Here is a 25,499-nt window from a genome sequence, read left to right as displayed (position 1 = left end):
AAAAAGTAAAATGAATGGCACAGTATATAAATTTTATAGTTTGCAGATTTATGCTGTATTTCAATGATCCAAATCTATAGTATTATAGTGAAAAGTTGTTAGAAGTCATGATGTTACATTAAAATGACATAGCGCACATAACATTCAGAAATACAGTTGGTTTCCCTGATGTTGGCAGGCATTATACTTAATCGCATCCATAACTGAGCAACTGTAGACTTATCGTAATCAATGTTTTCACCAATAATTCCTTATTTGCAGTTTGCAGAATAGGAATACTCAACATACACATCATTTCATAAGTATTGTTGTCTACATTTGTGTTTGTCTACCGCATTCTAAAGGTTCAACTTTTCATATTATCAGCAAAAAAAGCATCCAAAGACGTTTTGGAACAAGTTTCAAACTTTATTACTCGACAGACCAGGTGGAAAAAGAATAACTACACTTATGTCAAGACCAGAAACTGTTTTGAAAATCTGATGTACAAAATGTGCAATTGATGATCATAGTTAGAAACCTCCTGAATCACGTTACCACAATCAGCATGAAGAAGTAGTAGGAAATCAGAGGACACATCCCAGACAACGAATTATTAATATGTATCGATCCGCTGCAAACCAATGGAGTCAAAACAAGGATCGGAAAGAGCAGAGTCAAACTTAATACGAAGCAAAATATGGGAATATTCAAAAATAATGTTGACACAAGAAATAAATTAGAAAACATTTATTCGATTGGAGTTTCTCACATTATACACTAACAGTTCCGTGTGTTCTTGTTATATTAATTATCAACCATAATATTTCAGATCGCAAAAAGAAATCTTGACACATTAAAGATTGACGAACATTTGTCCTTACAACTTCCAGACCTATTTTTGATAAACTGATTTGCCTTATTTATATTTTTATTCACTAACTGTGTGAACGTTTGTTACATTTGTCCCGCACTTCGGAACGTCAAACCCCGACCGGTTCGTTACGACACATAGCTATCAAAGGGAACTCGCATATATAACCTAAATTATTACACATGATATATAATCACGCAACCGACGATATATTTACACTTGACAATATTCCGCGCACTCTGTATTAATTGAAAGATTATCTCAGTTGACACTTATTTCCAATCAAACGAAATAATGAAATACTGAAAAGTTTCGATGACATAAGCATCGCGCATTTTTTTATATGTTTCATTTTCACACACAGATCACAGTCTATATTTACGCGGCCGCTTTTATACCGGTTTAGTTTACCATAAGAACAAAATAAATATTAGTATACACTTTGTTAGATGACGCGAAAATTATTTTTATTTTCCCGCACGCACTTAATAACATCATAACCCCAAACGTCAACATGACGTGAAACTTCGGCTGGTGACTTTCGAGTACTTTCGAGCTCTCGAGCTCCGAGCTCCTTAGCTTTCCGCCAAACTTCCTTGCTCTTTTTCTTGAATGTCATTGGCCCAAAAATTCTCTCACCTTTCATTGGTTGCAACAAAATTTCTCTCACCAGGGATTGGTGATCATGGGTGCCAAGGGGCCTATGTGTGTAGTGGTTGGAGTACGCGTATTGTAACGGTACGTTTGTGCTTGTGCACACCGTCACGCCAAGATTCGAGCAATTCTATAATAAAGAAGAGCGGGCATGAAGGAAAAACAAAAGTAAAATGAAATTAGATTGAAATGACAAATGTTTTATTCAATTTTTAATTGTTTTAAACCAAATTACAAAAATAAAGGCTTTTTATTTGAAATTGAGTTTTTCCGCTTTATCTTAATCGCATGTAAAATTTTATTTCCGGTATTTTTCTTTATAAAAAGGATAATTTTCGCAGAATTAATTATCATAAACTTCGCATGAATTTACGCTCGCTTTTATTAGAATAATAACAATTAATAGTTTCGCTTGCAATGATAATTTTTCAATGTAACAATCATTCTCTCGCCAACGCTTGCTTGATAAATTTTCAATTAACTTATTTTATAATTTGATAATTGAGCTCTAATTCTCACTTTTTGACTCTATACAATACAAATTAATTATTCGAGTGGATTTTTGTGGTTGATCTCACTCTTTTGACTCGATATAATTCAAATAAATTGTTTTCAGTGAGTTAAATTTGTTTTGAATAATTTATTTAGCTCAAAATGATAAATGACTCGAAATTGTTTTCGTTTTGAATAATTTTGTTAGTTCAATTTGAAAAATAATAGCTGATTTGGAACTGTCCCGCTTGAGAATAAAGAAACTTGCTTGGTTTTAATAATTTTTAATGAATTTAATCGTCACTCAGAAAGCAATGGTTTGTAGATGGAAAAGAATCCACCCAGAGATCTTGAGACAGAACGAACCCGAACTGTCCCGGCCCCTCTGGCGTGGAAAGGTCCTACCCAAGAATCTTGTGACCGAACGAAATCGAACGGCCACGGCCCTCTTGGATAGAAAAAGGATAGGAAATCTACCAGGAATCTTGAGACAGAACGGAATCGAACTGTCCCGGCCCTCCTAGATAGATCGGAAACTCACCTAGGAATCTTGAATTCAAACGAAATCGAATGAACCCGGCCCTCCTAGCGTGAGAGAGGAAAGGTGTTATTCTGTTTGAATTCTGAGTGGGATAATAGCGGTGTTATTTTGCTCTTTGTTTTTAGAGCTATTTTTGAAAATAAGCGAGAATTTTATGTTTCTTTATTCTTTGAATTTGGGCGAGTTCACGCGGCGAGATCCGGAGGCAAGACTGGCTTTTGGTTATGGCATGCGAGTCGAGCTCTCAGGGATTCGAGACGTGACTGGCTCCTAGCGTGGCGAGATTCGATATGAGACAAGCTACTGGAGCTTCTGCGCTCGGGTTTTTATACTCTCCCGAACAAAGGAAATAATAATAATAACGCGCTTGGACTTTGTCCCTTACTCCAATTCGCTGCGCGACTTAATCTCGAACCAGGGACTCCCACTCTAAATTCTCTGATTGGTGCGCTAACTCCCCCGCGTGGGTCCCAATTGGCCGAGTCGAGCTGCAGTCACACTGCGCATGTGCGAGAATTTAATGAAATTTAATAAACCCAATTTTTATTGTTTTTATGCACAATTCGTATCTTTTTGAATTATTTTGCTATGATTTCTAACAAATTTCCAAACAATAACATTTTTATTTCATTTTAATTAATTATTTGCTCGTGACTGCGCCTATTGCACGTGCTTATGGAAAGTAGGTCATCGCGCATGCGCACTGTGCACGCTCGATCTTTCAAAGAAAAGTTTACTTAAAAATTTAAATAATTTTATCCTGAAATTTTCACCCATTTGTTCAAAAGACGTTTCTTTAATGATCCGCATTAATTTTCTGAACAAGAAAAGGTTTATTTAATTAAAATTGAATAAAATAAAGAATTTCACGAATCTAGGGAATTTTGTGGAATCGAAATTGAGTTGGCAGCGCTGAGCGCCTCGCTTCCCGAGCGCCGCTTCGCGAAGTGACAGTTTTTCAACATGGCCGCCGGTGTAAACACTCGTGCGTGCCATGTCGTCGAAATAAGTGTGTTTCGCTTCAGTATACAGATACGTCAAATCCTGAATGTGTTAGTAACTTTTGCATAATCTTAAGCCCGTGCAAAGTTTTTTCTCAGAAATTACGACACCGAGCATGCTGATTTTGGGCTCATTCGACAGAGAACTTCTTAATTAGCTAAAAGTTCAATTTTTAAAGCCGTACATAACTCATGAGCTTCGCAATTAAAGAAAATCACATGCGAATTTTACCCCCACCACCGCGAATCGTTTTATTCAGAGAAAGTATAGTCTCGACGAGAGCCTCAGGCCAGCAGACGACAGGGCTGTCAATGTACTTGTCCCGAGACTCTACCGAGTCTCTTGATATAGACAAAAAAAAGTACCCCAGATTCATTCAATTAATTATTTCGACGCTAAAAAGAATAAATACAGCGCACTATTAAAAGCAAACAGAACTCAAAATTGTTTGATGTATCTGTGCATTGGTTTTCGAAGAGAGTAATTCCAAACCTATTCATAAATAAGCAGCCGAAGACTCTAGTAAAAAATTTCTTCACTGATCCAGAGACTCGGTAGAGTCTCGGGACAAGTACATTGACAGCCCCGTCGTCTGCTGGCCCGAGGCTCTCGCCGAGTATACTTTCTCTGAACAAAACGATTCGCCGTGGTGGGGGTAAAATTGGCAAGTGATTTTTTTGAATTACCGAAGTTATGAGTCATCTAAGGCTTTGAAAATTGAACTTTCAGCTAATTAAGAAATTCTCTTTAGATTGTGCCCAAAATCAACACGATCGGTGGCGTAATTGCTGAGAAAAAACTTTGCACGGGCTCAAGATTATGCAAAAGTTACTGACACATCACGAGTTCGACGTATACGTATACGCGTTTTGACGTAGTTAGTAGTAGTAGAGTTGTTGCCTCTACGCATTCTGATTGGCTCAACGATGTCGGCTCCTCCAGCTGCTAGGCCGACCGCGGGTGAGGCTCAAGTGTTAGAAGGCCTAAAATAGCGAACAGGCATTCTGTATATCTATATATGCGTTATACAGAATGCCTGTTCGCCATTTTAGGCCTTCTAACTATTGAGTCAGTCTTACCCCGACAGCGCTCAGACTCCGTGAATATTACATTATATATACCCCTAGGGAAAAAAAAGGTTGGGACAAGTACATTGATGGTCCCTCGTTTGCTGATCATTCCACCCATAAAAAAAAATTTAAACAAAATTTTTTTTAAATTGTAAAAGAAATTATTTCATAGAAAAAAATACAGAACAATTCGAAAAAAATTTTACACATCTTGAAAAAACGTTATATTAAAAAAAACTAATCTACATCTATTTTTTAAAGTGTCAAAAGAATCAAATAACAAGTAAAAAATAATAAACCGAAAAATCGCCCTTGAAATCATTTTAGAAACCGATGCCTCATTCTTCTTATTTGATTCGAACAGCTAAATCAATTGAAAAAAATTCCATCTAATTTACGTGCAACATTAAAATTTATTATATCAATTCGAGGCCAAGTATTTTCTAATGAATTGAAAAAAATTACCATTTGAATTACGTGCAGCACTAAAATTTATGATATCAATCGGTGGACAAGTATTTTATTAGTAACTCCAAATTTTGACATTATTAAATTGTTCTAAGAAGCTTTCAAATCCAAAAGAATCACATGCAAGCTAGTCATTTCTTACTCTATGGTGGCTGAGACTTATAAGAAAATCGATTCTTCTCAGACTTTCAAGATCCTCTGGTATTATTCATAAAATTCGACGTCGATTGGATCGATACAAATTATGTTTAAATATGTGTTAAAAGTACTTGTCCGGCCCATCACTTTCCGTTTAAATTGTTTATCCAAATAAAAGTCAGGGCTTGTCTAGAACTGATGGATCACAAGTATTCATGCAGAGGGAATTGAGAGAATTAACTTCAAGTAATTTTTACTTAATTGCACTAATTTAATAAAAAACGGAAACAAATTATTCCGCAATATAGAAAGGATATTATTGTGCATCGATAAATGAAAAAAATTGTATATAATGTATATGTTCAAGCTTCCAAAATAACTCTGCAGTTTACATTCGATGACGGCAATTTTTACTTCCCACTTATTCTTCCAGCGAACGAGTTCCATTCGGAATAAGAACTAACCTATACTATTATTAAGAACATTAAATTAATAATGAATCGCATTTCAACAAACTTTTAACGAGATTATGTCGTGCCATTTCGTTTTTTTATGATTGATTCTTTATTGAATGAATAGTGATGGGCCGGACAAGTACTTTTAACACATATTTAAACATAATTTGTATCGATCCAATCGACGTCGAATTTTGTGAATAATACCAGAGGATCCTGAAAGTCTGAGAAGAATCGATTTTCTTATAAGTCTCTGCCACCATAGAGTAAGAAATGACTAGCTTGCATGTGATTCTTTTGGATTTGAAAGCTTCTTAGAACAATTTAATAATGTCAAAATTTGGAGTTACTAATAAAATACTTGTCCACCGATTGATATCATAAATTTTAGTGCTGCACGTAATTCAAATGGTAATTTTTTTCAATTCATTAGAAAATACTTGGCCTCGAATTGATATAATAAATTTTAATGTTGCACGTAAATTAGATGGAATTTTTTTCAATTGATTTAGCTGTTCGAATCAAATAAGAAGAATGAGGCATCGGTTTCTAAAATGATTTCAAGGGCGATTTTTCGGTTTATTATTTTTTACTTGTTATTTGATTCTTTTGACACTTTAAAAAATAGATGTAGATTAGTTTTTTTTAATATAACGTTTTTTCAAGATGTGTAAAATTTTTTTCGAATTGTTCTGTATTTTTTTCTATGAAATAATTTCTTTTACAATTTAAAAAAAATTTTGTTTAAATTTTTTTTTATGGGTGGAATGATCAGCAAACGAGGGACCATCAATGTACTTGTCCCAACCTTTTTTTTCCCTAGGGGAAGTTTATGGTTTGATATCACGTCTTTTTTCTCAAAAGATCCTTATTTATGTTCAGATGACTATAAGATTTTAGTTTAAATTTTTATGAATTGTTTATAATTTTCGGCGTATAACATTGGTTTTCACGAAAAAAGACCTATTTTCCGTCGAAATTGTACTGAAAATGTTTCAATAGAGGTTTATTCTTGGACTTTGGTGATTTTTCTCCTTGTCTTCTAATATGTTTCGTCCATTGGGAACTCAAGAGCATGGAGCAATGCGTGTTGCGGGCTGAGATCAAGAGACTCGGTAGAGTCTCGGGACAAGTACATTGACAGCCCTGTCGTCTGCTGGCCCGAGCTCGCCGAGACTATCTTTTCTCTGAATAAAACGATTCGCGGTGGTGGGGGTAAAATTGGCATGTCATTTTGTTCAATTACGAAACTCCTGAGTCATCTGAGGCTTTGAAAATTGATCTGGAGATTAATTAATAAATTCTCTTTCGATTCCACCCACAATCAGCATGATCGGTGGCGTAATTGCTGAGAAAAAACTTTGCACAGGCTCAAGATTATGCAAAAGTTACCAACACATTCTAGAATTTATGCGTCTATATTTACAACACAATCAAAGGCACTTTGATGCTCTCGAGTTTCTGATTGGTTGGATCTGACGACATCCATTTTTAAACGTTGTCATTGGTTGTTGAAATTAGTTGTTGATGATTGGAAATCTGACGTCAACTTCAGAACGTAGCACACGGCGCAGCACAGCTGGTAACAGCAGTCATAAATTCGATCGATATACATATAATAATGTACAAACCATGTGTCAGTTTTTGATCGTATGAACAGAGTTTCGACATTACGAAGTACGTGCGGGATCAATAAAAAAATAATTTTCGTCATCTAAAGAAGTGCATATTACTATTTATTTTGTTATTTGTGATATATTAAACCGGTATCAAAGCGGCCGCGGAAATGTAGTCTGTGATGTGTGTGTGAAAAAGAATATAAAAAATGCGCGATGCATATGTCAACGAAACTTTTCAAGATTTCATCATTTCGTTCGATTGGAAATAAATGTTAACTGAAATAATCCTTCAATTAAACCAGAATACGAGAAATATTGTCCAGTGCGAATATATTGTCAGTGGCGTGATTATATATCATGTGTACATAGGTTATATATACGAATAAATAGAACAAAAATACACGCAACTGTTAGAATGATATTAGAAACTTTAATTGAATAAATGTTTTCTAATTTATTTCTTGTGTCGTCATTATTTTTAAACATCCCCATATTTTGCTTGATATTCAGTTTGGCTCTGCCCTCTCCGATCCTTGTTTCCACCCCATCAGTTTGCAGCGGATCGATTCATATTATTAATTCGTTCCCTAATATGTGTCCTATGATTTTCTACTCCTTCATGATGATTGTGGTAACATGATTCGAGAGGTTTCTAACCATGATCTTGAATTACACATTTTGTAAATCAGATTTTCAAAAAAACATCTGGTCTTGGTATAGTGTGTAGTTATTCTTTTCCCATTAGGTCTGACGAGTGATAAATTTGGAAACTTTTCCAGAAAGCCTATGGATGCTTTTTTTGCTGATGATATGAAAAGTCGTATCTTAGGAATGCGGTATGCAAACACAAATTTTGATAACAAAACTTATAGAATGACATGTATGTTGAGTATTTCCACTTTGCAAACTACAAATATGGAATTATAAAAAAAATTCATTCCGATAAGTCTACTGTTGCTCAGTTTTGGATGCGATCAAATATGATGCCTACCAACATCCCCAGAAACTTACAGAATTGCTGAATGCAATGTGCGCTATGTCATTTTAATGTAACATCATGACTTTTGACAACTTTTCATTATAATGCTGTAGATTCGGATCATTAAAATACTGCAAAAATCTGCAAACTATACAATTTAAATACTGTGCCATTCATTTTACATTTTGACTCTAACTGTAACATCTATATGAAGTAATAAATTGATTATAAAAGTCTTCAGTTGCTCATTTATGGATAGATTTGAAATTGCTGTCTTCGAAGCTCATTGCGCAGATACATTGAACCGCAGCAGATACCTGCGAACTCTGAAATTTCTGTGGATAAATATATATGCGACGGATCACCCCTTATCTTTGATTATGGTAATATGTAAGGTAAATGCAAGTTTTTAAGTGTTCCTTTTCAAATAGTATTGAAGTTTGTATGACTGATATACAGCGAATACTTCCAAACTTTGATATTTCTGTGTTGCAGCATGTGTGCCAATCATTCAAATCATTTACTCCAACCGTATCATGTAATCTAGAAAATTCATCACAAAAGTCTTCCGCTTTTCTAAATACTTCAATTTTCCTTTTTCTACTCCATTGTGAGTTTTCGAATTTCTAAATTCATTTCTGAATTGTCCTGAAATGGTTTTCCTCCAAAACCAATGCAGGTACCTTAAACGTCTTTGAATTCTGTTGCTCTGTTGAATTAAGTTCGCTTAGTTTTTTTTGCTGCTTTGAGTTCTGGCATAATAAATGTTAGAAGTTTTCGGGTACTTTTTTTCAGCAACTATCAAACTGTGGATAATTGGACCTCAGCGGCCACTTGCAAACTTTGGAAATATATTTCATTGAGGGCACGTTTTGGATGAAATGAAATCTCTAGATTCAGAATGCAAAAGCGACATTTAAAGTGGGCAAATCTGTTGGATTTTTCGTGTTATGAATTTGATCTATCTTTCATTTGAATTTTGAAGAACAGGGATAAATAAAATCTGTTCTATTAAGGAAATCTTTACATCAGTTCTTTCTTGGTATGAAGAATTGAAAAAAATCGCGAAAGGCCAAGGACAGACAGGAGACGAAATATTTCCAGTACAATTTTGACGAAAAATAGATCTTTTGTCGCGGAAACCAACGTTATAAGCCGAAAATCATATTACAGCCCACGAGACGCATTTCTTCACTCTCTTGGGTTCCTATTATACAAAACATATTAGAAGATAAGGGGGAAAATCACCAACGTGGAAAAACAAACCAGTGCCGAAATATTTCCAGTACAATTTTGACGAAAAATAGGTCCTTTTTCGTGGAAACCAACGTTATAAGCTGAAAATCATATCTCGGCCCCCAACCCGCTTTCTACCATTCTCTTGGGTTCCCAATAAGCATAGCATATTAGAGTAGAAGAAAAAAAATAGCCAAAGTCCAAAGACAGACCTGTGACGAAATATTTCCAGTACAATTTTGACGAAAAATAGATCTTATTTCGTGGAAACCAACGTTATAAGCCGAAAATCATATTATGGCCCACAACACGTATTTCTTCATGCTCTTGGATTCCCAATAGACAAAACATATTAGAAGACAAGGAGAAAAATCACCAAAGTCCAAGACCAAACCAGTGCCGAAATATTTTCAGTACAATTTTGAAGAAAAATTGGTCTTTTACGTGGAAACCAACATTATAAACCGAAATTCATTTCTCGGGCCTCATCCCGGATTCCTCCATGCTGTTGAGTTCCTAATAGGCATAACATATTAGAGTATGAGGAAAAAAATCGCCAAAGTTCAAGGGCAGACTTGTGACGAAATATTTTCACTACAATTTTTACGAAAAATTGGTTTTTTATGGTGGAAACCAACTTTATAAGCCGAACATCATACACAGGGAAAATAAGATTGGGAAAAGTACATTGATGGTCCCTTATTTGCTGATAATTTCATGAAAAAGATTATCCCATAAAAAATGTTCGTATGAGAATGGAATCTATAAAAATGTACTAAGCAATTAATTCATAGAAATTTATACTAAAATCCTATAACCGTCATAACATAAATGAGGAACTTTTGAGAAAAAAGGCGTGATATCAAACCATAAACTTCTCCTAGGGAAAAAAAGGTTGGGACAAGTACATTGATGGTCTCTTGTTTCTGGATGACATAGAAAAACGATTCAGAACCAGGAAAAAAATTCTATAGAAATAATAAACGAAAAATTGAAAACTTCAAAAAAATTCAACAAAAATAAAAAACAATCGAAAAAATTCTGTAAAGAAAAATAAAAAGTTTTCAAAAAAATTCATAAATATTGGACAAATTGAAAAATAAACTATCCAAGTTACATGCAGTATAAAAATGTATGATATCAATTGGAGGCCAAGTTTTTATTGATAATTTGAAATATTTATCGAACAAATCGCAAACTTTAATTGAAATTCATGATAATTATTTTCAAGAAAAAAGTTAATGAAAAAAAAGTCATAACGGAAGTTACGTGCAGTACTAAAATGAATTATATCAATTCGAGGTCAAGTATTTATCAGTTATTCGAAATATAATCTCCGGCGACAAATGAGCGTTGAGAATCCTTGTCGGGCTCACAACGTTTTATCAAAATTACTAAAAAATTAATGGAAATAAAATCATTAAAAATTCACATGAAAGTCATTCGTTACTTCAACAAGATACACACTGTAAAGAATCGATTCCCCTCCGACTTTCAGGATCCCCTGGTATTATTCACAACATTCAACTTCGATTGGATCGGTACAATTTATGTTCAAATACGTCTTAAACGTACTTGTCCGGCCCATCACTTTTTATTCAAATTGCTCATTCGAAAACAAATTAGGGCTGTTCTATAATGACAAATATAATAAAATGGATAGAATTAAAAATAATATCTCCAAGTAATTTGAACTTGATTGTTCGCAAGTTCGTATAGCAATATCCACTTCTGATTTTCTTCAGTGAACACATACCATTCGGTAAGAACCAATGAAAATGAGAAATAATCAGGCGCATTACTAGAAATTTTCGAACCTACTCAGCCATGCAATGTTTTTTTTTCTATAGTCACGTACACATTTTGATAAATATCACTAGTCGAGTACGACACGTGGATTCCTGGAATTTGAAGAAAAATGATTTTGTTGTGAATTATGACTCCATATAATATAAATAGATTAATCAACTTCATCTTTCATTTTCGTTTCATTTTGACAAGAGCCATTCGAAGGAAAATTATTTTCTCGGGAATTACTGTTCCTTAATATTAACACATGCATTAACTTCGTTTTTGATTTGTTTTCGAATGAGCAATTTGAATAAAAAGTGATGGGCCGGACAAGTACGTTTAAGACGTATTTGAACATAAATTGTACCGATCCAATCGAAGTTGAATGTTGTGAATAATACCAGGGGATCCTGAAAGTCGGAGGGGAATCGATTCTTTACAGTGTGTATCTTGTTGAAGTAACGAATGACTTTCATGTGAATTTTTAATGATTTTATTTCCATTAATTTTTTAGTAATTTTGATAAAACGTTGTGAGCCCGACAAGGATTCTCAACGCTCATTTGTCGCCGGAGATTATATTTCGAATAACCGATAAATACTTGACCTCGAATTGACATAATTCATTTTAGTACTGCACGTAACTTCCGTTATGACTTTTTTTTCATTAACTTTTTTCTTGAAAATAATTATCATGAATTTCAATTAAAGTTTGCGATTTGTTCGATAAATATTTCAAATTATCAATAAAAACTTGGCCTCCAATTGATATCATACATTTTTATACTGCATGTAACATGGATAGTTTATTTTTCAATTTGTCCAATATTTATGAATTTTTTTGAAAATTTTTTATTTTTCTTTACAGAATTTTTTCGATTGTTTTTTATTTTTGTTGAATTTTTTTGAAGTTTTCAATTTTTCGTTTATTATTTCTATAGAATTTTTTTCCTGGTTCTGAATCTTTTTTCTATGTCATCCAGAAACAAGAGACCATCAATGTACTTGTCCCAACCTTTTTTTCCCTAGGGGTATGATTTTCGGCAGATAACGTTAGGAAAAAGAAAGGAAAAGAGGAAAAATAGATCAAATTCAAGACACAACAAATCCAACAGAATTGGCCCTTTTTAAATGATGCTTTTGCATTCTGAATCTAGACGTTTTCGTGTCATTCAAAACGTGTCTCTGATGAAATATATTTCCAAAGTTTGCAAGTGGCCGCTGAGATCCAATTATGTACAGTTTGATTGTTGCTGAAAAAAGGCACCCGGAAACATTTATTATGTCAGAACTCAAAGAAGCAAAAAAAACTGAGCGTACTTAATTCAACAGAGCAACGGAATTCAAAGACGTTTAAGGTATCTGCATTGGTTTTGGAGAAAAACAATTTCAGGAGAATTCAGGAATGAATTTAAAAGTTAAAAAACTCAGAATAAAATAGAAAACGGAAAATTTAGGAATTTAGAAAAGCTGAAGACGTTTGTGATGAATTTTTGAGATTACATGTTACGGTTGGAGTAAAAAATTTAAATGATTGGCACACATGCTACGACACAAAAATATGAAAGTTTGGAGGTATTCGCTTCATACCGCAGTAATACAAATTTCAATAGTATTTAAAAAGAAATACTTTAAAACTTACTAAACCAAGTTCTATTACTCATTCTCATAATCAAAGATAGGGGGTGATACTTAACACACATATTTATGCACAGAAATTTCAGAGTTCGCAGGTATCTGATGCGATTCAATGTATCTGCGCAATTAGTTTGGAAGACAGCAATTTCAAATCCATCCATAAATGAGCAACTGAAGACTTTTCTAATGAATTTTTCACTTCATATTCATGTTAAGGTGAGAGTCAAAAAGTAAAATGAATGGCACAGTATATTAATTTTATAATTCGCAGATTTTAGCTGTATTTCAATAATCCAAATCTATAGTATTATAGAGAAAAGTTGGCAAAAGTCATGATGTTACGTTGAAATGACATAGCGAACATTGAATTCAGAAATTCTGTATGTTCCCATGGATGTTAGCAGGCATTATATTTGATCGCATCCAAAACTGAGCAACTGTAGACTTGGCGTAATGAATCTTTTCACTAATAATTCCACATTTGTAGTTTCCAAAGTGAGAATACTCAACATACATGTCATTTCATAAGTATTGTTGTCAAAATTTGTTTTTGCCTACTGCATTCCAAAGATTCGACTTTTCATATGATCAGCAAACAAAGCATCCAAAGACTTTTTGGAATAAGTTTCAAAATTTGTTACTCGACAGACCAGGTGGAAAAAGAATAACTGCACTTATATCAAGACCAGAAACTGTTTTGAGAATCTGATGTACAAAATGTGAGATTGATGATCATAGCTGGAAACCTCTTGAATCACGTTACCACAATCAGCATGAAGAAATAGTAGAAAATCATAGGACACACATTAGGCAATTAATTAATGATATGTATCGATCCGCTGCAAACCGATGGAGTGAAAACAAGGATCGGAGAGGGCAGAGCCAAACTGAATATTTTTTTTTTTTTTTTTTTTTTTCTCTTTATTTATAACTATAATCTGTTATTGCGAATAACAATGAATAGTTTTGCGGTGTTTTATTGGGGGCACTGTTGGTCGTCCATTGACGGGCAACTGGTTTTGTCTTGAGAATTGGGGTTCAGGCTGTCGAGTGTTTTGTTTGTTTTGCCCTCCCCCCCCCTCCCCCCTTGACTAGTTAAATCGTTGGGCCAGATGTCCTGGGTTGAACCGTTTCAATCTTCTTCTTCGGAGGTTGCTTCCGACTAGATTGGTCGCCAGTTGATTTGGGTGGTTTTCCAGACGCGTTTGGTATTTGTTGCCATATTTTTTTATTTCCTGTTGGATTGTGTTTATTTGGAGGTCTTGGTGGAGGCAGCTATTTTTTATATACCATGGCGCATCTGCAATCATCCTCAGTGTTTTGGACTGGAATCTCTGGATTATTTCCAGGTTTGAGTTAGAGGCTGTTCCCCAGAGTTGGAGACCGTACGTCCAGATTGGCTTTAGTATGGCCTTGTATACGGTGAGCTTGCTGCGGGTGTTTAGTTTGGAGTTGCGTCCAATGAGCCAGTACATTTTTCTCAGTCTCAGATCTAGCTCTTTCCTTTTGGTTTTTATATGCTTTGCCCAGGTGAGTCTTCTGTCGAGGTACATGCCGAGATATTTGACGTCAGTTACGGTCGGAAGACTTTGGTTGTATAGTTGGATGCTTGGGCAGTCGCCTCTTTTTAGCGTGAATGTCATGTGCACAGATTTTGATTCGCTCGCTTTCATCCTCCATTTTTCCATCCATTTTTGTATTTTCTTTACCCCACGTTGGAGTCTCTTGGACGCTGTTGTTGGGTTCGCGTGCGTGTACATGAGGGCAGTATCATCGGCGAAGGTTGCTGCTGTGGCCTTTCTACCGATTGGTAGGTCGGCGGTGTAGAGCGTATACAATGCTGGTCCAAGTACGCTGCCTTGTGGTACGCCGGATTTGATAGCGTAGAATTCTGAGTAGTCCTGTGAATACCGAACTTGAAAGTTTCTATTGGATAAGTATGACTTTATCAACAGATAGAATTGAGGCAGGTGGAGTTTGATTTTGTATAGTAGTCCAATGTGCCAGACTTTATCAAACGCTTGTTGTATATCAAGAAATACCGCTGAGCAGTATTTCTTTTTCTCCAGTGTGTTTGTTATGGTCGTGTACACTCTGTTAATTTGTTCAACCGTTGAGTGGTTGTTTCGGAACCCAAATTGGTGGTTAGGGATGAGTTCTTTTATTTCTACTTCTGTATTAATTCTGGTGAGGAGTAATTTTTCAAAGATCTTGGAGAGTATGGGCAGGAGGCTTATAGGTCTGTACGAAGTTCTTTCTGTCGGTGGTTTACCCGGTTTCGGAACCATGATAATTTGGGCGAACTTCCATTGGCTCGGAATGTGTTCCGTGCGAATGATTCCGTTGAACAGGCTGGTGATAAAGACGTGTCCTTTGCGCGGTAGTTCTTTCAGCAGTTGTCCCGTAATCAGGTCGTAGCCAGGTGCTTTTTTCGGTCTTATTTCTTTGAAAATGACTCGCAGGATTTCTTGGTAGGTGATCGGTTTAATAGGAAATGATAATGGTAGAGGACAGTCCAAGAACTCGTGTATATCAATGTCGCTGTCTCCGTTTTGGCTGGCTAGTGGAGTAAAAACTTCTGCAAGGTGTTTGGCGAAGACTTCAGCTTTTTCGACGTCGCTTTTGGCCCAGTTTCCGTCGGCATTCTTAATTGGAGAGTTTTGTTGTCGTGGCCGTTTGATGTTTTTGGTGATTTTCCATAACGAGTAGTCTGTATCTTTCGTGTTGGATAGGTTCAGAAGTTTAGTTTGGAATGTGTCATTGTTGTAGTCTTGGATTAGTTTGTTCAGTTCTCGAGTGGTTCTGTTTAAGATCGTTTTGTCTGTCGGGTTTCTACTCAGTTGCCATTTTCTTCTCAGCCTCCGTTTTTCGGTGATCTTATCCCTGATGAGTGTTGGGTATGTGGTGCTGCTTTCTTTTGGTTTCAAAGTCGGTGTGGTTGTCCAGGCTGCTTCTTGGATTAATCGCGTAAAATATTCCGTGGCATCGTCGATATCTACTCCGTTTTTCATCGGGTATTTTAAGTTTATTTTTTCGTCTATTTTCTTTCGAAATAGGTCCCAGTCCGTTTTTTTATTGTGAAGAGAGGGTTGTGTTTGTTTGTGCATTAGGCCCGTGCTCAGAGTTAGCATTACTGGAGAGTGATCGGAGGATAGATCGACTATTGACTCTGTGTGGGTGTAGTTATCAGCTATTGCTTTTGTCACGAAGAAGTCAAGGAGATCTGGGGTTTTGTTGGGGTCAGTCGGCCAGTATGTGGGTTCGCGGGAGGATAGTTTGTTGTACCTGTTTTTTTCCATGGCTTCTAGTAATTCTTTGCCTCTGGGAGTGTTGATTCGTGAGCCCCACCACTGATGCTTGGCGTTAAAATCTCCACCTGCTACGAAACAGGGTCCGAGTGTTTTAAAGAATTCGGAGAAGGTTTCTGCCTTGATTGCATGCCTTGGAGGGCAGTACACGGCCGTGAGGGTGATTGGTCTGTTATTTAGGTCGGTTATTACTATGCTCGTGGCTTGTATGTGTTCTTTTTCAGATTTTTCAATTTCATGGTGTTTGATTGAGTTTTTTATTAGGATTGCAGTGCCACCATGAGCAGTGCCATCAGGGTGTTTCGTATCATATAGCGTGTAGCCATGGATGTTTAAGTAGCTCTTACTGGTGAAGTGGGTTTCTGAGATTAGAATGATGTCGATTTTGTTTGAGTGTAAGAAATAAGCTAGTTCCTGGCGTCTTTGCACCAGTCCGTTGGCGTTCCAGAGTACAATTTTAAGGAACTTATTCATTTAGCAGGGTTTTTTTGCCAAGATTGTGTTTAAGAGATTGACAATCGTGTTTAGAAGTTGAGTTTGTTGTTGAATCATCGATCTGATTTCTTGGAAAGTTTTTTCAAGCATCGTCATTACTCCGTTTGTATTATTATTCATATCGTTGTTATGGTTGTCGTTGATTTGTGCGTTGGAGCATGCAGTGGCTTCAGCGTAGCTTAGCGTTCTGGGCGTTTGGTTTGTCGGGCGTCTGTCAGTGATTTCGCGGTTGATTGGAATTGGAGCTTGTGTTGTGGGGTTTCTTTTTTCAATTATTTCCTGGTAAACTCTACAGTCTCTGTAGTTGGCAGGGTGTTCGCCTTCGCATAGGGCACACTTGGCGGCTGTTTCCCTTGTTTTGGTACAGGTCGAGGTTTCGTGGTCATCGCCGCATTTAACACATCTGTATTGCCTTCGGCAGTACGTTTTGGTGTGTCCATATCTTTGGCATCTAGTACATTGGACGACTGCAGTATTTTTTCTAGGTGGTTCGATTTGGATCTTAGCATTGAGCAAAGTGTCGATTTTAAAAATGTCTTTGTTGTTGTTGTTGGGTTCGAGATCTACGAAGAATATTGGTAGGGGGTTTTTCGTTTTTGCATGGCGAACGTTAATTATGTTTCGTGCTATGTGCCCAAGGGTCTCCAAGGCTATTTTGATGTCTTCAGTAGGAGTGGAGGGGTGGAGAGATTTTATGACTGCTCTGTAGGCACGGTTCTGTTTCATTTGGTAAGTGTGATACGAGGCATTCTGCTCGTCGAGGATATGTATTATTTTCCGGAATGTCTGGGAGTCTTTCGCCATTAGTTTGATTTGGCCGGTATTTCCAATGGTTTTGTGTGTGTAGTCATTGTTATGTATATCTTGCTCTAGTCTGGTTTTGAAGGCGACAATGATTGTACACCCGGTACGAACAAGGCAATAAAACAGCTGACGAGAGCAATCGGGAACTGAATATGAAGCAAAATATGGGAAACATGAGAAATAAATTAGAAAACATTTATTCAATTAAAGTTTACAACATCATTCTAACAGTTCTGTGTGTTTTTGTTGTATTTATTCATATATATAATCTGACGCCTTCATATATATAACCTAGCCTACTGACGATATATTTACACTGGACAATATTTCTCGCACTTTGATTTAATTGAAAGATTATTTTGGTTAACGCTTATTTCCAGTCAAACAAAATAATGACATCTTGAAAAGTTTTCGTTGACATATGCATCGCGCATTTTTTATATCCTTTTTCGCACACATATCACAGACTACATTTACGCAACCGCTTTGATACTGGTTTAGTATATCACAAAATTTAACGAAATAAATGGTAATATGCACTTCGTTAGATGACGAAAATTATTTTTAGTTATCCCGCACGCACTTCATAACATGATAACCCCAATCGTCAACATGACGTGAAATTTCGGCTGGTGACTTTCGAGCTCTCGGCATGTGACGTCAGTCCGCGACACCGCCGCGAAGTTGGACCAAGGGACATGAGGCCTTTGATGGTATTATATACAGACATGTCAAATTTCTAAATGTGTTAGTAACTTTTGCATAATCTTGAGCCTGTGCAAAGTTTTTTCTCAGCAATTACGCTACTGATCGTGTTGGTTTCGGGCTCATTCGAAAGAGATTTTGAAATTTAGTCTCCAAACTAATTTTCGCTTAACAAAACATCTCTTGAGCTCCGCAATTCTAGAAAATGACATGCCAGTTTTACCCCCACCACCGCGAATCGTTTTATTCAGAGAAAAGATAGTCTCGGCGAGAGCCTCAGGCCAGCAGACGACAGGGCTGTCAATGTACTTGTCCCGAGACTCTACCGAGTCTCTTGATATATATATAAACCATGTGTCAGTTTTCGATCATCGTATAAACAAACAGAGTTTTGACACTATGGAATGCGTGTGGGATAAATAAAAAAAACTTTCGTCATCTAACGTAGTGCATAGTATTAAAACCTGTGGAATGCTAAACTAAACCGGTATAAAAGCAGTCGCGTAAATGTAATCTGTGATCTGTGAGTGAAAAAGAATAAAATAAAAATGAAATGCATGTCGACGAAACTTTTTAAGATTTCATTAATTCGTTTGACTGAAAATAAGTTTATCATTTATATCATTTGTAAATAGGTTATATGATATCAATACATCGATACGCACATCCGAAACCACCTGAAACTTGTTTTCATACTGAACGTCATTTTGACAGGTGAGGTTATAATCCCCAAAGTGCTGTTGTGTGCAGACTCTAATTAATAAATGAAAATGGTTAGTGAAAAGTGGTTAATATTTATTTTGTTAAAACTTGTGGTATACTAAACCGGTATAAAAGCGGCCGCGTAAATGTAGACTATGATCTGTGTGTGCTAAAAAATATAAAAAAATGCGCGATGCATATGTCAACGAAACTTTTCAAGATTTCATTATTTCGTTCGATTGGAAATAAGTGTCAACTGAGATAATCTTTCAATTAAACCAGAGTTCGCGGAATATTGTCCAGTGTAAATATATCATCAGTTGCGTGATAACATATCATATGTAATAATGTAGGTCATATATACGAGTTCCCTTTGATAGCTGTGTGGTAACGAACCGGCCGGATACGAAGTGCGGGACAAATGTAACAAACGTTCGCATAGTTAGTGAATAATATAAATAAGGCAAATCAGTTCATCAAAATTAGGTCTGGAAGTTGTAAGAAAAAATGTTCGTCAACCTATAACGTCAAATTTTCTTTTTGCGATCTGAAATATTATGGTTGATATTTAATAAAACAAGAACATACAGAACTGTTAGTATATATAATGTGAGAAACTCCAATCGAATAAATGTTTTCTAATTTATTTCTTGTGTCATCATTATTTTTGAATATTCCCATATTTTGCTTCCTATTGAGTTTGGCTCTGCTCTATCCGATCCTTGTTTTGACTCCATCGGTTTGCAGCGGATGGATACATATTATTAATTCGTTTCCTAATATGTGTCCTATGATTTTCTAATATTTCTTCATGCTGATTGTGGTAACGTAATTCGAGTGGTTTCCGACTATGATCATCAATCGCACATTTTGTATATCTGATTCTCAAAATAGTTTCTGGTGTTGATATAAGTGTAGTTATACTTTTTCCACCTGGTCTGTCGAGTAATAAATTTTGAAACTTGTTCCAAAAAGTCTTTGGATGTTTTTTTTGCTGATAGTATGAAAAGTTGAATCTTCGGAATGCGGTAGGCAAACACAAATTTTGACAACAATACTTATGAAATAACGTGTATGTTGAGTATTCCTACTCCGCAAACTGCAAATGTGGAATTATTGGTGAAAACATTCATTACGATATGTCTACAGTTGCTCAGTTTTGGATGCGATTGAGTACAATGCCTGCCAACATCATGGAAACCTACAGAATTTCTAAATGTTATGTGCGCTATGTCATTTTAATGTAACATCATGACTTTAAACAACTTTTCACTATAATACTATATAGATGTGGATCATTGAAATACAGCAAAAATCTGCAAACTATAAAATTTATATACTTTGCCATTCATTTTACTTTTTGACTCTCACTGCAACATAAATATGAAGTAAAAAATTCATTAAAAAAGTCTTCAGCTGTTCATTTATGCTTTGAAATTTGATTTGAAATTGCTGTTTTCCAAACTCATTGCGCAGATACATTGAATTGCAGCCGATAGCTGCGAACTTTAAAATTTCTGTGGATAAATATATGTGCTAAGTATCACCTCCTATCTTTAATTATGGTAATATTGAGTATTCTCACTTTGCAAACTACAAATGTGGAATTATTAGTGAAAAGATTCATTACGCTAAGTCTACAGTTGCTCAGTTTTGGATGCGATCAAATATAGTGCCTGCTAACATCCATGGGATCATACAGAATTTCTGAATACAATGTTCGCTATGTAATTTCAACGTAACATCATGACTTTTGCCAACTTTTCTCTATAATACTATAGATTTGGATTATTGAAATACAGCAAAAATCTGCGAATTATAAAATTGATATACTGTGCCACTCATTTTACTTTTTAAAACTAACTGTAACATATATATGAAGTAAACACTCATCACAGAAGTCTTCAGTTGCTCATTTATGGATAAATTTTAAATTGCTGTCTTCAAAATTTATTGCGCAGATACATTGAATCGCAGCAGATACCTGCGAACTCTGAAATTTCTGTGCATAAATATGTGTGTTAAGTATCACCCCCTATCTTTGATTATGAGAATGAGTAATAGAACTTGGTTTAGTAAGTTTTAAATTATTTCTTTTTAAATACTATTGAAGTTTGTATTACTGCGGTATGAAGCGAATACCTCCAAACTTTCATATTTTTGTGTCGCAGCATGTGTGCCAATCATTTAAATTCTTTACTCCAACCTTAACATGTAATCTCAAAAATTCATCACAAACGTCTTCAGCTTCTCTAAATTCCTAAATTTTCCGTTTTCTATTTTATTCTGAGTTTTTATATTTCTAAATTCATTTTTAAATTCTCCTGAAATTGTTTTTCTCCAAAACCAATGCAGGTACCTTAAACGTCTTTGAATTCGGTTGCTCTGTTGAATTAAGTACGCTCAGTTTTTTTTGCTTCTTTGAGTTCTGACATGATAAATGTTTCCGGGTGCCTTTTTTCTGCAACTATCAAACTGGATAATTGGATCTCAGCGGCCACTTGCAAACTTTGGAAATATATTTCATCGGGGACACGTTTTGAATGACACGAAAATGTCTAGATTCAGAATGCAAAAGCAACATTTAAAAAGGGCCAATTCTGTTGGATATGTTGTGTCTTGAATTTGATGTATCTTTCCTCTTTTCCTTTCTTTTTCCTAACGTTATCAGCCGAAAATCTTATCTCGGCCCGCAACACGCATTGCTCCATGCTCTTGAGTTCCCAATGGACGAAACATATTAGAAGACAAGGAGAAAAAACACAAAAGTCCAAGACTAAACCTCTATCGATATATTTTCAGTACAGTTTCGACGAAAAATAGGTTTTTTTCGTGAAAATTTCAAACAATTCATAGAAATTTAAACTAAAATCTTACAGTCATCTCAACATAAATAAGGATCTTTTGAGAAAAAAGACGTGATATCAAACCATAAACTTCCCCTAGGGAAAAAAAAGGTTGGGACAAGTACATTGATGGTCCCTCGTTTGCTGATAATTCCACACATAAAAAAAACTTGAAAAAAAATTTTTTTTTAATTGTAAAAAAAATTATTTCATAAAAAAAAATACAGAACAATTCGAAAAAAATTTTACAAATCTTGAAAAAACGTTATATTAAAAAAAAAACTAATCTGCATCTATTTTTTAAAGTGTCAAAAGAATCAAATAACAAGTAAAAAATAATAAACCGAAAAATCGCCCTTGAAATCATTTTGGAAACCGATGCCTCATTCTTCTTATTTGATTCGAACAGCTAAATCAACTGAAAAAAACTCCATCTAATTTACGTGCGGCATTAAAATTTATTATATTAATTCGAGGCTAAGTATTTTCTAATGAATTGAAAAAAGTTACCATTTGAATTACGTGCAGCATTAAAATTTATGATATCAATCGGCGGACAAGTATTTTATTAGTAAATCCAAATTTTGACATTATTAAATTCTTCTAAGAAGCTTTTAAATCCAAAAAAATCACATGAAAGCTAGTCATTTCTTACTCTATGGTGGCAGAGACTTATAAGAAAATCGATTCTTCTCTGACTTTCAGGATCCTCTGGTATTATTCACAAAATTCGACGTCGATTGGATCGATACAAATTATGTTTAAATATGTGTTAAAAGTACTTGTCCGGCCCATCACTATTCATTCAATAAAGAATCAATCATAAAAAAACGAAATGGCACGGCAGAATCTCGTTAAAAGTTTGTTGAAATGCGATTCACTATTAATTTAATGTTCTTAATATTAGTATAGGTCAGTTCTTATTCCGAATGGAACTCGTTTGCTGGAAGAATAAGTGGGAAGTAAAAATTGCCGTCATCGAATGTAAACTGCAGAGTTATTTTGGAAGCTTGAACATATAAATTATGTACAATTTTTTTCATTTATCGATGCACAATAATATCCCTTCTATATTGCAGAATAATTTGTTTCCGTTTTCTATTAAATTAGTGCAATTAAGTAAAAATTACTTGAAGATAATTCTCTCAATTCCCTCTGCATGAATACTTGTGATCCATCAGTTCTAGACAAGCCCTGACTTTTATTTGCATAAACAATTTAAACGGAAAGTGATGGGCCGGACAAGTACTTTTAACACATATTTAAACATAATTTGTATCGATCCAATCGACGTCGAATTTTGTGAATAATACCAGAGGATCCTGAAAGTCTGAGAAGAATCGATTTTCTTATAAGTCTCTGCCACCATAGAGTAAGCCACATAAGACTAGCTTTTATGTGATTTTTTTGGATTTAAAAGCTTCTTAGAAGAATTTAATAATGTCAAAATTTGGATTCACTAATAAAATACTTGTCCGCCGATTGATATCATAAATTTTAATGCTGCACGTAATTCAAATGGTAACTTTTTTCAATTCATTAGAAAATACTTGACCTCGAATTAATATAATAAATTTTAATGCTGCACGTAAATTAGATGGAGTTTTTTTCAGTTGATTTAGCTGTTCGGATCAAATAAGAAGAATGAGGCATCGGTTTCCAAAATGATTTCAAGGGCGATTTTTCGGTTTATTATTTTTTACTTGTTATTTGATTCTTTAGACACTTTAAAAAATTCATGCAGATTAGTTTTTTTTTTAATATAACGTTTTTTCAAGATTTGTAAAATTTTTTTCGAATTGTTCTGTATTTTTTTTTTATAAAATAATTTTTTTTACAATTAAAAAAAAAATTTTTTTAAAGTTTTTTTTATGGGTGGAATTATCAGCAAACGAGGGACCATCAATGTACTTGTCCCAACCTTTTTTTCCCTAGAGTATATTATACTTGAAACCGTAAAGTGAAAAGATTGGCACACCTGCCGTTTCACAGAAATATCAAAGTTTATAGGTACTCGCTGCCTACCATTAATACAAACATTGATATTACGGGAAAAAACACTTCAAAAATACCTGAACCACATTTTCGAAACCTATTATGTTACATTCCAGAAAAAAGTAAGAGATATGGTGTATGTGGAAGCAAGCAAAATTGTGTAATTTTGTATGTCTCCATGGTTATACGCAGATTAAACATTTGATCGTATCAATAGACTCGGTAGAGTCTCGGGACAAGTACATTGACAGCCCTGTCGTCTGCTGGCCTGAGACTCTCGCCGAGACTATACTTTCTCTGAATAAAACGATTCGCCGTGGTGGGGGTAAAATTGGCATGTGATTTTATTGAATTACGAAGCTCAGGAGCCATTTAACAACTTGAAAATTGAAGTTTAAGCCAGTTGAGTAATTCTCTTTCGATTCCGCTCTAAATCAGCATGATCGGTGGCGTATTTGCTGAGAAAAAACTTTGCACGGGCTCAAGATTATGCAAAAGTTACCAACACATTCAAGAATTTATGCGTCTGTATTTATAAACACCATCAAAGGCACTTTGATGCTCTCGAGTTTCTGATTCGTTGGATCTGACGACATCCATTTTTAGACGTTGTGATTGGTTGTTGAAATTAGTTGTTGATGATTGGAAATCTGACGTCAACTTCAGAACGTAGCACACGGCGCAGCACAGCTGGTAACAGCAGTTATAAATTCGACCGATATACATATATATATGTACCAACCATGTGTCAGTTTTTGATCGTATGAACAGAGTTTCGACATTACGAAGTGCGTGCGGGATCAATAAAAAAATAATTTTCGTCATCTAAAGAAGTGCATATTACTATTTATTTTGTTATTTGTGATATATTAAACCGTTATCAAAGCGGCCGCGTAAATGTAGTCTGTGATGTGTGTGTGAAAAAGAATATAAAAAATGCGTGATGCATATATGTCAACGAAACTTTTCAAGATTTCATTATTTCGTTCGATTGGAAATAAGTGTTCACTGAAATAATCTTTCAATTAAACCAGAGTACGAGAAATATTGTCCAGTGCGAATATATTGTCAGTGGCGTGGTTATATATCATGTGTACATAGGTTATATATACGAATAAATAGAACAAAAATACACGCAACTGTTAGAATGATATTAGAAACTTTAATTGAATAAATTTTTTCTAATTTATTTCTTGTACCGTCATTATTTTTAAACATCCCCATATTTTGTTTGATATTCAGTTTGGCTCTGCCCTCTCCGATCCTTTTGTTTTCATCCGTTCAGTTTGCAGCGGATCGATTCATATTATTAATTCGTTCCCTAATATGTGTTCTATAATTTTCTACTCCTTTATGATGATTGTGGTAACATGATTCGAGAGCTTTCTAACCATGATCTTGAATTGCACATTTTGTAAATCAGATTTTCAAAAAAAAATCTGGTCTTGGTATAGTGTGTAGTTATTCTTTTCCCATTAGGTCTGTCGAGTGATAAATTTGGAAACTTTTCCAGAAAGCCTTTGGATGCTTTTTTTGCTAATGATATGAAAAGTCGTATCTCAGGAATGTGGTATGCAAACACAAATTTTGATAACAAAACTTATAGAATGACATGTATGTTGAGTATTTCCACTTTGCAAACTACAAATATGGAATTATTATAAAAAAAATTCTTTACGATATGTCTACAGTTGCTCAGTTTTGGATGC

The 25,499-nt window shown here is 35.0% G+C and overlaps 1 protein-coding gene across 1 annotated transcript in view; it reads right to left on the bottom strand.

Annotated features, from left to right (window-relative positions):
- LOC122408579 (laccase-like) overlaps nucleotides 1–25,499 on the bottom strand; it is an 885,959-nt gene that overhangs the window by 574,728 nt on the left and 285,732 nt on the right. The window lies entirely within an intron of this gene.

Source organism: Venturia canescens, chromosome 3 (assembly GCF_019457755.1).
Source record: "Venturia canescens isolate UGA chromosome 3, ASM1945775v1, whole genome shotgun sequence".
Lineage (NCBI taxonomy): Eukaryota > Metazoa > Arthropoda > Insecta > Hymenoptera > Ichneumonidae > Venturia > Venturia canescens.
This window is presented reverse-complemented; position numbering and strand designations above follow the sequence as displayed.